Raw genomic sequence first — 11,763 nt, 5'->3', positions numbered from 1 at the left:
AAACAAACAAAAAAAGAAACGGTGCCTAAAGATGGAGGAGTGTTCAAAGTATTATTAGCTACATTCTAAATAGAATCAGAACAAGTGAGCAATACCCCACCTCCTACTGTTGTCAGACTGTGAAACCATCATTTCTTTTTCCTATTGCAAAGGGTTATGGGTAACAGAATTACTTGTTAGGGAACCTGCTGGAAAGAGAAAAGTGCTGTCTTGACTAGCTGACCTTTCTGCTCCACAGAGCCACAGGCGACCTGTGCTGTTCCTACTGTAGCTGTGCAAGGAGAAGGGGTCTTGTCCTAACTGGAAATGTCCCTTGTCTATTCTGAGACTCAGAGAGAGAGAGCATGTGAGCCTGGCCCATGGGAACAACAGGACCCCTCCGCAGTTCCCATCCAGTTTGAACATGTTAGCATGTGTGGAGCATTGAAGCAATTAGTTCTTGTGTTTCTGTGTAAAGCAGAAAGGAAAACCAGGAACATAGAAGAGGCCAAAGTCGATGTTCAAGTGACTGATTACCTACCAGTGGCGAGACCACTGAAGGAAGTGACTGTCCCTTCCCTCTGATACAGTTTCACAGTATGGTTTCCTCCACAGTACTTGTCTAACTGATCTCAAAAATTAATATATTTTAATTTTTGTTCAGTTTAAAGCTAATAGGATAGAGGAATACTGTACTTAAGTAAATCCAGCAAGTTAGACGAGATGGAACAAGTTCATAAAAAAAGCAAAAAAACAAAAAAAAAAACAAGAATTACTAAAACTTCCCCAATACCAATAAGCCACATCCATAGTGCTGGCTGTGAACTGTGACCTCTTGGCCTTTTGACTAATATCAAGTATACTGTACTTATCAGGAAAACAGGATTCATTGTTAATACTCCTGAAAGAACGAGTTCCAGACTGAGATGATTTCACTGGCAAACTTGAGCTAATATGTAAATATAGTAATGACAACAGTATGTAACCACTTAGGAATAAGAATAGGGCCAGAAAGACTGCTCAGCACATAAACACAGCCAAACCTAATTACCCAGGTCAGTCCCTGACACCACGTGATGAAAAGAGAGCTGATACCCACAGGATGTCTTCTCACCTCTACACTCAGATCAGGGCATGTGCATGTGCATGTGCACAGGAAAAAAGAGAAATGTACTTAAAATTTTCTGTAACTCTTGCTCAAGGCAATCTGACTCCCTCTTCTGGCCTATGCAGGTACTGCCCTCATGTTACCATATCAACACGTGTACACTTAATTAAAAAAATATAAATCTTACAGGGAAAAACTCTGATAAGAACAATGTGAAGAAACTAAACTACAAATCAAGGTAACACGATCCTTAGATGGAAATAAGCCATGACAGAAAACTACAAGCTAACATAGAGTCTGAGAAGTATTAGTCCCGGGAAAATAAGGCAAGAGTGTAAGCCTAGCGTATTGCTTTCTCAGGAACTCCTAGATCTCAGTTAGGAAAATAGATTGCATGTAGGTTTGAAAGGGTAAAGGTGTTGCTATTCACAGACAGCATAAACATACACATAGAAAACCCCAAGGATAGGGGCTGGAGATCATGCACAAGGCCCTGAGTTCAATTCTCAAGGTCACGGAAGAAAGTCAGTCCCAAGGTTTCAACAAAAGGTACAAAAAAACAAGCAAACCCCAAACCCCCCTCCAATACTGGGATGTGGAATTGTATCAGTTACTTTGTCACAACAAAGCATAAACAGCTCTCTACATGGTGACCCAGCAATTCCTCTCCTGTGTGTTTACCTGTAACTGAAATGTATCAGTTACATTTGGGGACAGCAATGACCAAAATACCTGAAAGAAACAAGGATTCCCTTTGGCTCAGTTTTAATCATGTTCCATCTATGAGGGCCTGCTACACACACACACACACACACACACACACACACACACACACACACACACACACAGAGAGAGAGAGAGAGAGAGAAGCATAGCAGCAGGAGCATGAGGCGGACCGCATCACGACTGGGCAGGAATGGGAGAGAAAGAGGACACCAACTTTATTCTGTTGCTCCTTTTCCTCTGTCTATGCCCCCATCCCATGGGGATGGCAGAGCTCAGGTTCAGGGTAGGCCTCCCCCCACTATTCCATTATTCCATCTGGAAATGCCGTCACAGACACATCTGTAATCTTAACCTCTTAAGTGATTCTTAACCCATCTATTACTCAGGCTCCAGTGATGGCACACACAGAAATACATCAGATCTGTATTTATTGACAATAGGGCAATTGGAAGCTGAAATTTAAAATAAAGTTTGATTTACAGGTGCCATTCCTGAGTATAATCCGAGAAAATGACGTATGAGATAGTCACACTTGAGAACAAACTTCTCAGATGGCTGCTGGTGATGCAGCACAGTTCAGCTAGAGTGAAAAGCTATTTGCTGCATTCTGACAAGCATAAACAGCTATCTACACGACGACCCAGCGACTCCTCTCCTGTGTATTTACCTGGAGTCATTAAAACTCACATTTACACAAAAATGTGTTTTGTTCATAACCACTGGAAAGTAGAAAGAACCCATATGTGTGTCCATCAGCTTCGTACAATAGTACTATGGTGTTCGTGCAGTGCAATAGGACTCTCTTCAAAGCAACTGTCGATGCATAAAACAGCCTGTAGGGGCTGACAGTGTGTTGGGGAGCTGGCTCTGCCCCTCGAGGTGAAGTAGGCTCTACCGGGCATGGCTGTCCTCAGTTGTTGGCTTGTGATGTAGATGCAGACAAAGACTCATCCTCTCTTAGGGACTGGGTGGTGCTGGCTACTAGGACACAAAATGGACTTGCTTTTTCCTTTGGGGGCCAGGGGGCAGGGGAGGCACAAAGGAGGGGGGCAGACATGGGAATACTGGAAGGTGAGTGCTATCAGCGTACACAATGTAAGATTCTCAAATAATAATAATAAAAGCAGTCTGTGGGGATGTCACTCAGGAGGGCTGGTTTTGCAGGTTTTCAGTCACATAATTGTCTAGAAACGATACCTGATCAGGAGGTCAAAGCAGGGGTTTCCAGAGTTACTGTGAAACTGTATGAGGCCATGAAGTAGCAACATAGAGTTTGGGAGTGATGGAGCCATCCACAGCAATTTGGGTGATAATCGCACAAATCTGTATGTGGATCAAGTAATCTACTGCAGAAAAAAATCCCTATAAAGTGTTTTTTCTACAAAAAGAGAGGAGACAGAGAGGGGAATGGAGGGAGGGAGTAAGGGAGAAAGAGAAAGGCAGAGAGTCTGGAGAGATGACTCCGAGGTTAATAATGCTTGGTGCTACTGCAGAAGACAGAGTCCAGATCCCCTCACCTTTGTCAAAGAGTTCACGACTGCCTGTAACTGCAGTTGCAGGGGATCTGGCCTCTGTGGGCACCTGGATCCAAGTGTGTACATATAGAGATATATAAATTTAAAAATGAACAATATAAGTAAAGGGCACTAGAGAGGTGACTTCATGAATAAGGACACTTATTGCACTCACAAAGGACCCAGATTTAGTTCCCAGAACCTACATGATGATTCATAACCATCTATAACATCCATTCTCTGAAGCCCCTTATCAGGCTTTGACATCTTGGTAATGTTCTTGTGAAGTTTAGTGTTCTTGTGAAGTTTAGTGTTTTTTGACTTGTTTCTAGTTTTTTTTTATTAAATTTTTATTACTGTCCTAAGGTTTTACTGCTGTGGACAGACACTATGACCAATGCAACTCTTAGAAGAACATTTCATTGGGGCTGGCTTACAGGTTTTGAGGTCCAGTCAATTATCATCAAGGTGGGAGCACAGCAGCATCCAGGCAGGCTTGGTACAGGAGCTGAGAATTCTACATCTTCCCCTGAGGGCTGCTAGGAAAAGACTAGCCTCCAGGCACCTAGGACAAGGGTATTAAAGCCTTCGCCCACAGTGACGCACCTACTCCAACAAGGTCACACTTCCTAATAGTGCCACTCCCTGGGCCAAGCATATACAAACCATCACAATTACATCCAACACCCTTTCCTGTCATCCACAGTCTCTGCATGCAGCCGGTACACACAAACTCACAGACAAACATACACATTTAAAAAACTACTAAAAAACTTTATAAAATTTATAAAACTGGATGTGGCAGACACCTTTAATCCCAGCACTCAGAAGGCAGAGACAAGTGGATCTCTGAGTGTGAGTCCAGCCTGGTCTGCAGAGTAAGTTCCAAGACAGTCAAGGCCACATAGTGAAACACGGTTTCAAAAAACCAAAAGGATGTGGTACCTGGGCTTGGTGATGCACGCCTTGATACCGGCACTCAGGAAAGGGGGCAAGCACATCTCTGTGAGTTTGAGGCCAGCCTGGTCCATAGTGAAACCCTGTCTGAGAAAGCAAAACAAAATGATGGGGTATGTTTGTCTCTTGATCTAATTATATAATTTATAATAGTTTAAGCATGGACCTGAGTATGTCCTGGTAGAGAGTTTGTACAATTTAAACTTTGGATTTTTATAAACTGATAAAATGACTAAGAAATGATATATACAGCCCAACTATCACACACACACACACACACACACACACACACCCCTTTTGATAAGTAAGTTTGTAACTTTGTAACCCCTTCCCCGACCCCTGCTGGGATTTTGACTGTCTTGATTTTGCATTTGCCCTGTGGATGCAGTCACGGCCTCTTTGACCTCATGTGTGCAGCAGCTTTGTCAAGTGCAAAAAACAATGCTTTGACCCCGACAGCCACTACCTGTGCCTCTCAGTTGCTGCTCCCTCCCTCTCACTGTCAGCACTAGGTGGACCCACTGGCTTTTGGAGGAGAGAAAAAGGTCACACATGAGTTGGGAGGGAAGAGTGGTGTGTGGGGGTGGGGAATATGGGGGAAGGAATGAAAAGTGAATCTGAAAACTTATTTTTCAAAATACTAAGGACTGGAGAGATGGCTCAGTGGTTAAGAACACTGGCTGCTCTTCCAGACATCGTGAGTTCAAATCCTAGCCACCACATGGTGGCTCACAACCATCTGTAATGGGATCTGATGCCCTCTTCTGGTGTGTCTGAAGACAGTGACAGTGTACTCATATAAGTAAAATAAATATTTTTTTTACAAAATGAAGTGAAAATTGAAAAATGAGAACTAACATGTAAATAAATTTAACTAGTAAAAAGAAGAATTAATTTGGAGCTAAGAATCCAGCTCTGTGATAGAGTGCTTGTTTAGAATGCACTGGCTGAGGCTTCAACTCTCCATATCCGCCTCCCACATATACACAAAAGAACTAGTTTCACTTAACATAGATATGCAAGAGCTATATGGAGAGAACTTAGTCATAAATATTCGCATGTATGCAAAGGTGTTCCCCCTATAGATAGAAGGAAGGGACTATAGACATGATCTGATGTGACTGATGTCTGTAAGCAGGTAAGGGCAGCTGAAAGACAAGGCTAGAGCCTGTGATTGGACAGTAGAAAAGGGGGCGGGCTGAGAGTTTTTGAGAGGTGGGGGAGATAGGAGAGAGAGAGGGGAGGAAGGAAGATGGAGGAAGAGAAGGACAGCCCAGATCCGTGTGGCCTTAAGCAGCCTCGGGTAGCTATGAATGTCATATAAGAGATGGATTTTTACAGGACGATTAGTCCAATTGAAGTGGGCAGCTTATATCAATAACAATTGGCTCTGAGTTCTTTGTTTGGGCATTTTGTTGGTTGAGAATTTACTGGTATAAATCTGACTGATAAATTATAAGCCTCTAGAGTTTTGATTTTACCAGATTACAGGGATTCGTGACAGCTAACCACGAGATGGGCAGTCACTGCCTTGGGCTAGCCATGGAGGCGCCACTGGGGCTGGAGAGTAGCTGGAGCTGGCTTGGGATGGTGCATCCTTTAACGAAACAATCTGAGAACTGATGGGGAAAAGATGACTAACTTCACATCACAGGATTTCAGCTCTCTCGTGAGGGGAAATGTGATTTTTAAAGGGGAAAAAAGACACGTAAATTAAACACGAGCCAGGCGGCTGCATTCATGTGGCTAAAATGTGCTACCCAGTCCGCTAAGGGAGGAAAATCGCCAATGGTCTTACCCAGCTGTAAGCTATGAAAGCTGTGATATCAAGTTGCCAGGCAGGATGTGCTCATTGGTCCACTAGTGGCATAATTGTTATGTGGGTAACCACCTGCTTTCTGGATTTATGACCTGTCTCAGTGAGGGTTTCATGGCTGTGAAGGGGCACCATGACCAAGGCAACTCTTACAAAGAAAACATTTCATTGGGGCTGGCGTACAGGTTCTGAGGTTCAGTCCATTATCATCGTGGCAGGAAGCATGGCAGTGTGCAGGCAGATGTGGTGGTGCTGGAAGAGCCCAGAGTTCTACATGGTGATCCGCAGTCAGCAGAAGGGGACTGTCCTCCACAGGCAGCCAGGCGGAGGCTGGTCCCACACTAAATGGAACCTGAGCACAGGAGCCCTCAAAGCCTACCTACATAGTGGGGCATCTCCTCCAACAAGGCCACACCTCCTCAGAGTGCCGCTCCTTATGTTCAAGCATTCAAACCTATGACTCTATTGGGGGCCAAACCACCACAAGGCCTGAGGCACAGGATGGAAGTCTTGCCTAATACTGAAAATAGGTCAAGGAGGGAACCTACCACTCCATTGCTAAATGGCCTTCTTAATGTTTATGTGTTGTTGTAAAAATTTAAAAAATAAAACGCAGTCTTTTATCCTGCTCTAGATCTGGCACCGCAGTGCCCCAAGATGTCTGCTGGATATCTTAAGTCTCAGTGAGCAAAGCGTCTCACCCGCTCTGCTCCATCCCGTATCACACTGCCGAAGGCCTCTCTCTGAGCCTGGCAGCAATCTCTCTGCCTATCTAGTTCCCAAGGCAGGTTTCCATGCCAGAAACACACATCCCAACTCTGTGGCGGCCCAGACCAGCTGCCGCACACTTTCTTACACTTAAATCTACACATGAAAGAACACACAACACAATAACCTATAGCCCAATTGGTAAGATATAATTGCCCACCTAAACCCTGTACACATCCATCCCTTAAGGACATTCATAATAACCTGTAAAGGTACAGCGTGGAATCTTTTTTTAAAAGATTTATTCATTTATTATATATAAACACTGAAGACACTGTAGCTGTCTTCAGACACACCAGAGGAGGACATCAGATCTCATTACAGATGGTCGTGAGCCACCACGTGGCTGCTGGGATTTGAACTCAGGATCTCTGGAAGAGCAGCCAGTGCTGTTAACCGCTGAGCCATCTCTCCAGCCCCACAGCGTGGAATCTTAACGTCACCCGCCATATTGTCCTGCCACGGCTTCTCTCCCTGTCCCTCCTGTCTCTTCCTCTTTCCGTTCCAGTCTCCTCCTCTTCCTTCAAACTTTTTTCCCGCCCATCCCTCCTTCTCATCCAATGACAGGCCTCCTTCTATCCTGTACCTGCCTCGCCTGTGACACCATCCCACATTTATGCCCAGAGATTATTCTGTTTTTGCCCTAGTCAGAGAAGCTTCTCCATGAAGTGAGTGATGGCTAATGCGGAGGTTCACAACTGGCCTAAGTACTGAGGACAAGCGAATGATGAGTGTTCAGCCCCAGATGAGACATCTACACCCTCCCCGGCAAGGCTCAGGGCATGCCATGGAAGAGGGGCAGATGGATTGAGTCAAAGGATGCAGAGGATGCTATGAAATGCATCATCCGGGCGTGGCATGGCTGTCGTGCTTGTGAACTCAGTTATTTTTCTATTGCTGTGATAAAATACCACAACCAAGGCAACTATGGTAGTTTGAATGGGAATTCACAGGCTCATATATCTGAACTCTTAGTTACCAGGGAGCTGAACTGTTCGAGAAGGATTAGGAAGTGTGGCTTCATCGGAGTAGGTGTGGACTGTTTTGTTGTGGGTGAGCTTTGAGGCTTCAAAATCCCCCATCAGGGCTCTTCCCCTCCGCTCCCCCAACCCGCCTCTCTCTCTGGACTAACCCTCTCAGACTGTAAACCAGCTCAAATGAAATGTTGTCCTTTATAAGAGTTGCCTTGGGGCTGGAGAGATGGCTCAGTGGTTAAGAGCACCGACTGCTCTTCTAGAGGTCCTGAGTTCAATTCCCAGCAACCACATGTTGGCTCACAACCATCTGTAATGGGATCGGATGCCCTCTTCTGGTGAGTCTGAAGACAGCTACAGTGTATAATAAATATATAAATCTTTAAAAAAAAAAAAAAAAAAAGAGTTGCCTTGGTCATGATGTCTTTTCACAGCCATGAAGCCCTAAGACGAGTGGGAATAAAGAACATGCGTTATTACCATGATCATTCTTCTTTGTGGCAGGAGCAGAAGATAACTTACGGATGGCTGCTCTCCTCTTACACCGGATATTCAGGTTGTCCCATTTAGCTGTAATCCTGTTCCCTGCTGAGCCTTCTCACCGGTCGTACTGGCTGATTTTGTATATCAACTTAACACAAGCTAGAGTCATCAGAGAGAATGGAGCCTCCAGGGGAATGGAAATGTCTCCATGAGACCAGTTGTAAGGCATTTTCTCAATTAGTGATGAATGGGAGAGGGCCCAGCCCATGGTGGGTGGGGCCATCCCCGGGCAGGCTGTCCTGGGTTCATAAGGATCAAGCAGCATCCCTCAGAGTCTCTGTATCAGCTCCCGCTTCCAGGCTCCTGCCAGTTCCTATTCTGACATCCCTCGGTGATAAACAGTACTGTGTAAGCTGAATAAACCCTTCCTCCCCCAACTCACTTTTTGGTCATGGTTATTTGTCAAAGCAATAGAAACCCTAACTAAGACAGTGGCCCTCAATTTTTCTTAACAAAAACAAACAACAAAAGCGGCCGATTGGGGTTGGGGATTTAGCTCAGTGGTAGAGCGCTTGCCTAGCAAGCGCAAGGCCCTGGGTTCGGTCCCCAGCTCCGAAAAAAAAAGAACCAAAAAAAAAAAAAAAAAAAAAAAAAAGCGGCCGGGGCTGGAGAGATGGCTCAGCGGTTAAGAGCACCCAACTGCTCTTCCAGAGGTCCTGAGTTCAATTCCCAGCAACCACATGGTGGCTCACAACCATCTGTAAAGAGATCCGATGCCCTCTTCTGGTGTGTCTGAAGACAGCTACAGTGTACTTATATATAGTAAATAATCTTAAAAAAATTATTAAAAAAAAAAAAAAGCGGCCAATTGAATATTGGATAAGATCATGAAATAAAAAGAACACATTGCACACATATGTGTTATACACATGTACTTGTACATGTACACATGTCCATGTAATTTATTAAAGTCTACTGGAGTCCTCTACGTAATCCCCCCACCCAGCTCTCCAAAGAGCCCAATAATATTCACCCCATCAGTTCTACATTGCACACGAATGAAGTTCTATGGGGTTAATTGTTTTCACGAAGTTCCCAGAAAGTATCAGCTCAAATTCCTGCCTACTGATCACCCCCAAAGCTGAACACTTTGGGAATTTAGATTAGGCATCCTTATTTTGAGAGAGACTTCCTGCTCTAAAGCCTGGTTTTTCTTCTATTTGATTTCTTTTGCCGCCTGGGCTGCCTCCGCTGGAGATGAGCACACATCCTGTGCTGTGAGGGTTCCGCTGCGCCTGGATTTTGTTCTCTCTTCAGTTCCCAGGAAAGTGTGTGGCTCTGAGTGGTGAGGCATGAAGTAGTTAGGAGGTGCGGCGGTCAAACAGGCTGGACTTGTTTGGCTGCACCATAAAACACCAGGCCTTGCACAGAGAGGAGCCAACCTAGGACTCCAGGACTTAGCTAAGCATGGCCTGAACATTTAGGAACACTGTCAAAAGAATGGATGAACCACTGTCAAGGTGGATTTACAAAACAAGTCTTCTGAGCTCCTACTGGAGCCAGAGACCTCTATGTTGGTGGCGTCCTGTTGTGTTTTCTTTTTCTTTTTCTTTTGCCAATTTAAATAGTTTTATTATTCCATGTTACTTGTTTTGGGTCCCTGTGGAACAATGCTATACCCTCTACTTTGACTTAATCGACCTCTTCAATAAAAATATGGAACGCTTCACGAATTTGCGTGTCATCCTTGTGCAGGGGCCATGCTAATCTTCTCTGTATCGTTCCAATTTTAGTATATGTGCTGCCGAAGCGAGCACGTTGTGTTTTCTAGAAACATTTTAATAGCAGTTCGGAAGAACACGCCAATAACCTGGCATCCCACAGAGTTTGAACCATGAAGAGTGTTGTTTGTGTGTCAGAATCTGATTACAGTTAAACGGTGATGGAGTCACCAGTAAAAAAGTACACCCCCTTCCATGACTGGGAAGTTGTCCTAACACATTACCCAGGCTAGCCTTGAACTTCCGAGGCCAAGCTGGCTTCAGGCTCGCAGCAACCTTCCTACGTCAGCCTTTCGAGTGCTAGGACTATAGACACGAGCGGTCCGTCACACCGAAACACACTGTTTTGCTCATTGGACTTGCACCTCTCGCAGGAAGCACAGTAGGGCTGACTCCGTTGGTGGGGGCCAGGGCGAGCCAGCCCCAAGAGCGTGAGAATGGGCTGGCCCTGTCACTTGTCTGCCAAGGTGGTGTGGGCAAAGGAGAGATGTCCCCTTCCACCCTCACCCCTCACTACCTATGGCAGGTATGAGAGCTGGTCCTGCCCCTCATTGGCTGCAGCCCTTGGGAGAGCAGGCCCAGCACCTCACCCAGGTAGCACAATAGAGCTGAGCCAGCTGGCAGGGCAAGAGTAAACTGGCCCTGAAGGCATGAAAGTGAAAGAGCTGGCCCTAGCCGGTTGGGACATTGGGTGAGCTGTCTGGGACAGTGCTGGAGAGCACGCCCTGGCGGTGTGGGTGTGGGAGAGCTGGTGACCTAACCAGCATAGCTTCCACCCAGGCCCAGATGCAGGGCTTTGAGTTAGCCCTCCCCAGCATCCACCCCAATGAACTGCTGGAGCACATGATAGGGCCAGTCCTGTAGATCCAAAGCTGTAGGATCTCCACGACACAGGACAACAGGATATCCAAGAGGGGTCTCTATGAGGACCCAGTATGGGTAGTGCCGCAGAAGCCAGAGGCTCAGAGCAGACTGATGACTCATTGTAATGAATGCTTACATTCGCAAGAAAAGAAGAGGGGACAAAGGTGTACTGTGGGACACTGTGACACACCGCAGCTTCCTCAGTGCGACTTCTCCTTTTTCTCTTGTGAGGAAGGTTTCAGGGGGAGAGGATGAGTGTGAAGGGATGGGGAGATGAGGGGTTCGGGGTGCGCATGTGAAGTTCACAGGGAATTAATAGGAAGTTAAATTTTAAAAGAACGATTATGGGGTAGAACATATTCAATGTACATTTTATAGTCCTATGAAACTATCTATATAATACAAAGAAAATATAATGTTAAGAAATCAGGTGTTGGGGTTGGGGATTTAGCTCAGCAGTAGAGCGCTTGCCTAGCAAGCACAAGGCCCTGGGTTCGGTCCCCAGCTCCGGGGGGGGGGGGGGGGGAGGGAGGGGGGAAGAAATCAGGTGTTTCTCCGGAAAAGGCTCAAACAAGGTATTTGATTTGTGATTCAACTTATGGTTTTGATAGTGGAGTCTTAGATATCTTGGCTTACTGATCTGTCAAAAGAATTTAACAGCTGGCTTCCTGCCTTCCATAGCATTTTCCCAGGGGCCGAGATTCCACACCGCTGGTTCCCTGATGCTGGAGGTTATTACATTTGCAGTTCATCTCTTCTCACTGCCCTCAGCCTGAACTCAGCCCTGGACCCC

At 45.6% G+C, this 11,763-nt stretch overlaps 1 non-coding gene across 1 annotated transcript; it reads right to left on the bottom strand.

The window, feature by feature from the left end:
- Positions 1 to 10,035: 10,035 nt before the first annotated feature.
- Positions 10,036 to 10,142, bottom strand: LOC120098423 (U6 spliceosomal RNA). Its single transcript, XR_005496584.1, has one exon. It is a non-coding gene; the product is annotated as a U6 spliceosomal RNA (small nuclear RNA).
- Between the last annotated feature and the right edge of the window lie 1,621 nt (positions 10,143 to 11,763).

The sequence above is a fragment of the Rattus norvegicus genome, chromosome 18 (genome assembly GCF_036323735.1).
Source record: "Rattus norvegicus strain BN/NHsdMcwi chromosome 18, GRCr8, whole genome shotgun sequence".
NCBI classification, from domain to species: Eukaryota; Metazoa; Chordata; class Mammalia; order Rodentia; family Muridae; genus Rattus; species Rattus norvegicus.
This window is presented reverse-complemented; position numbering and strand designations above follow the sequence as displayed.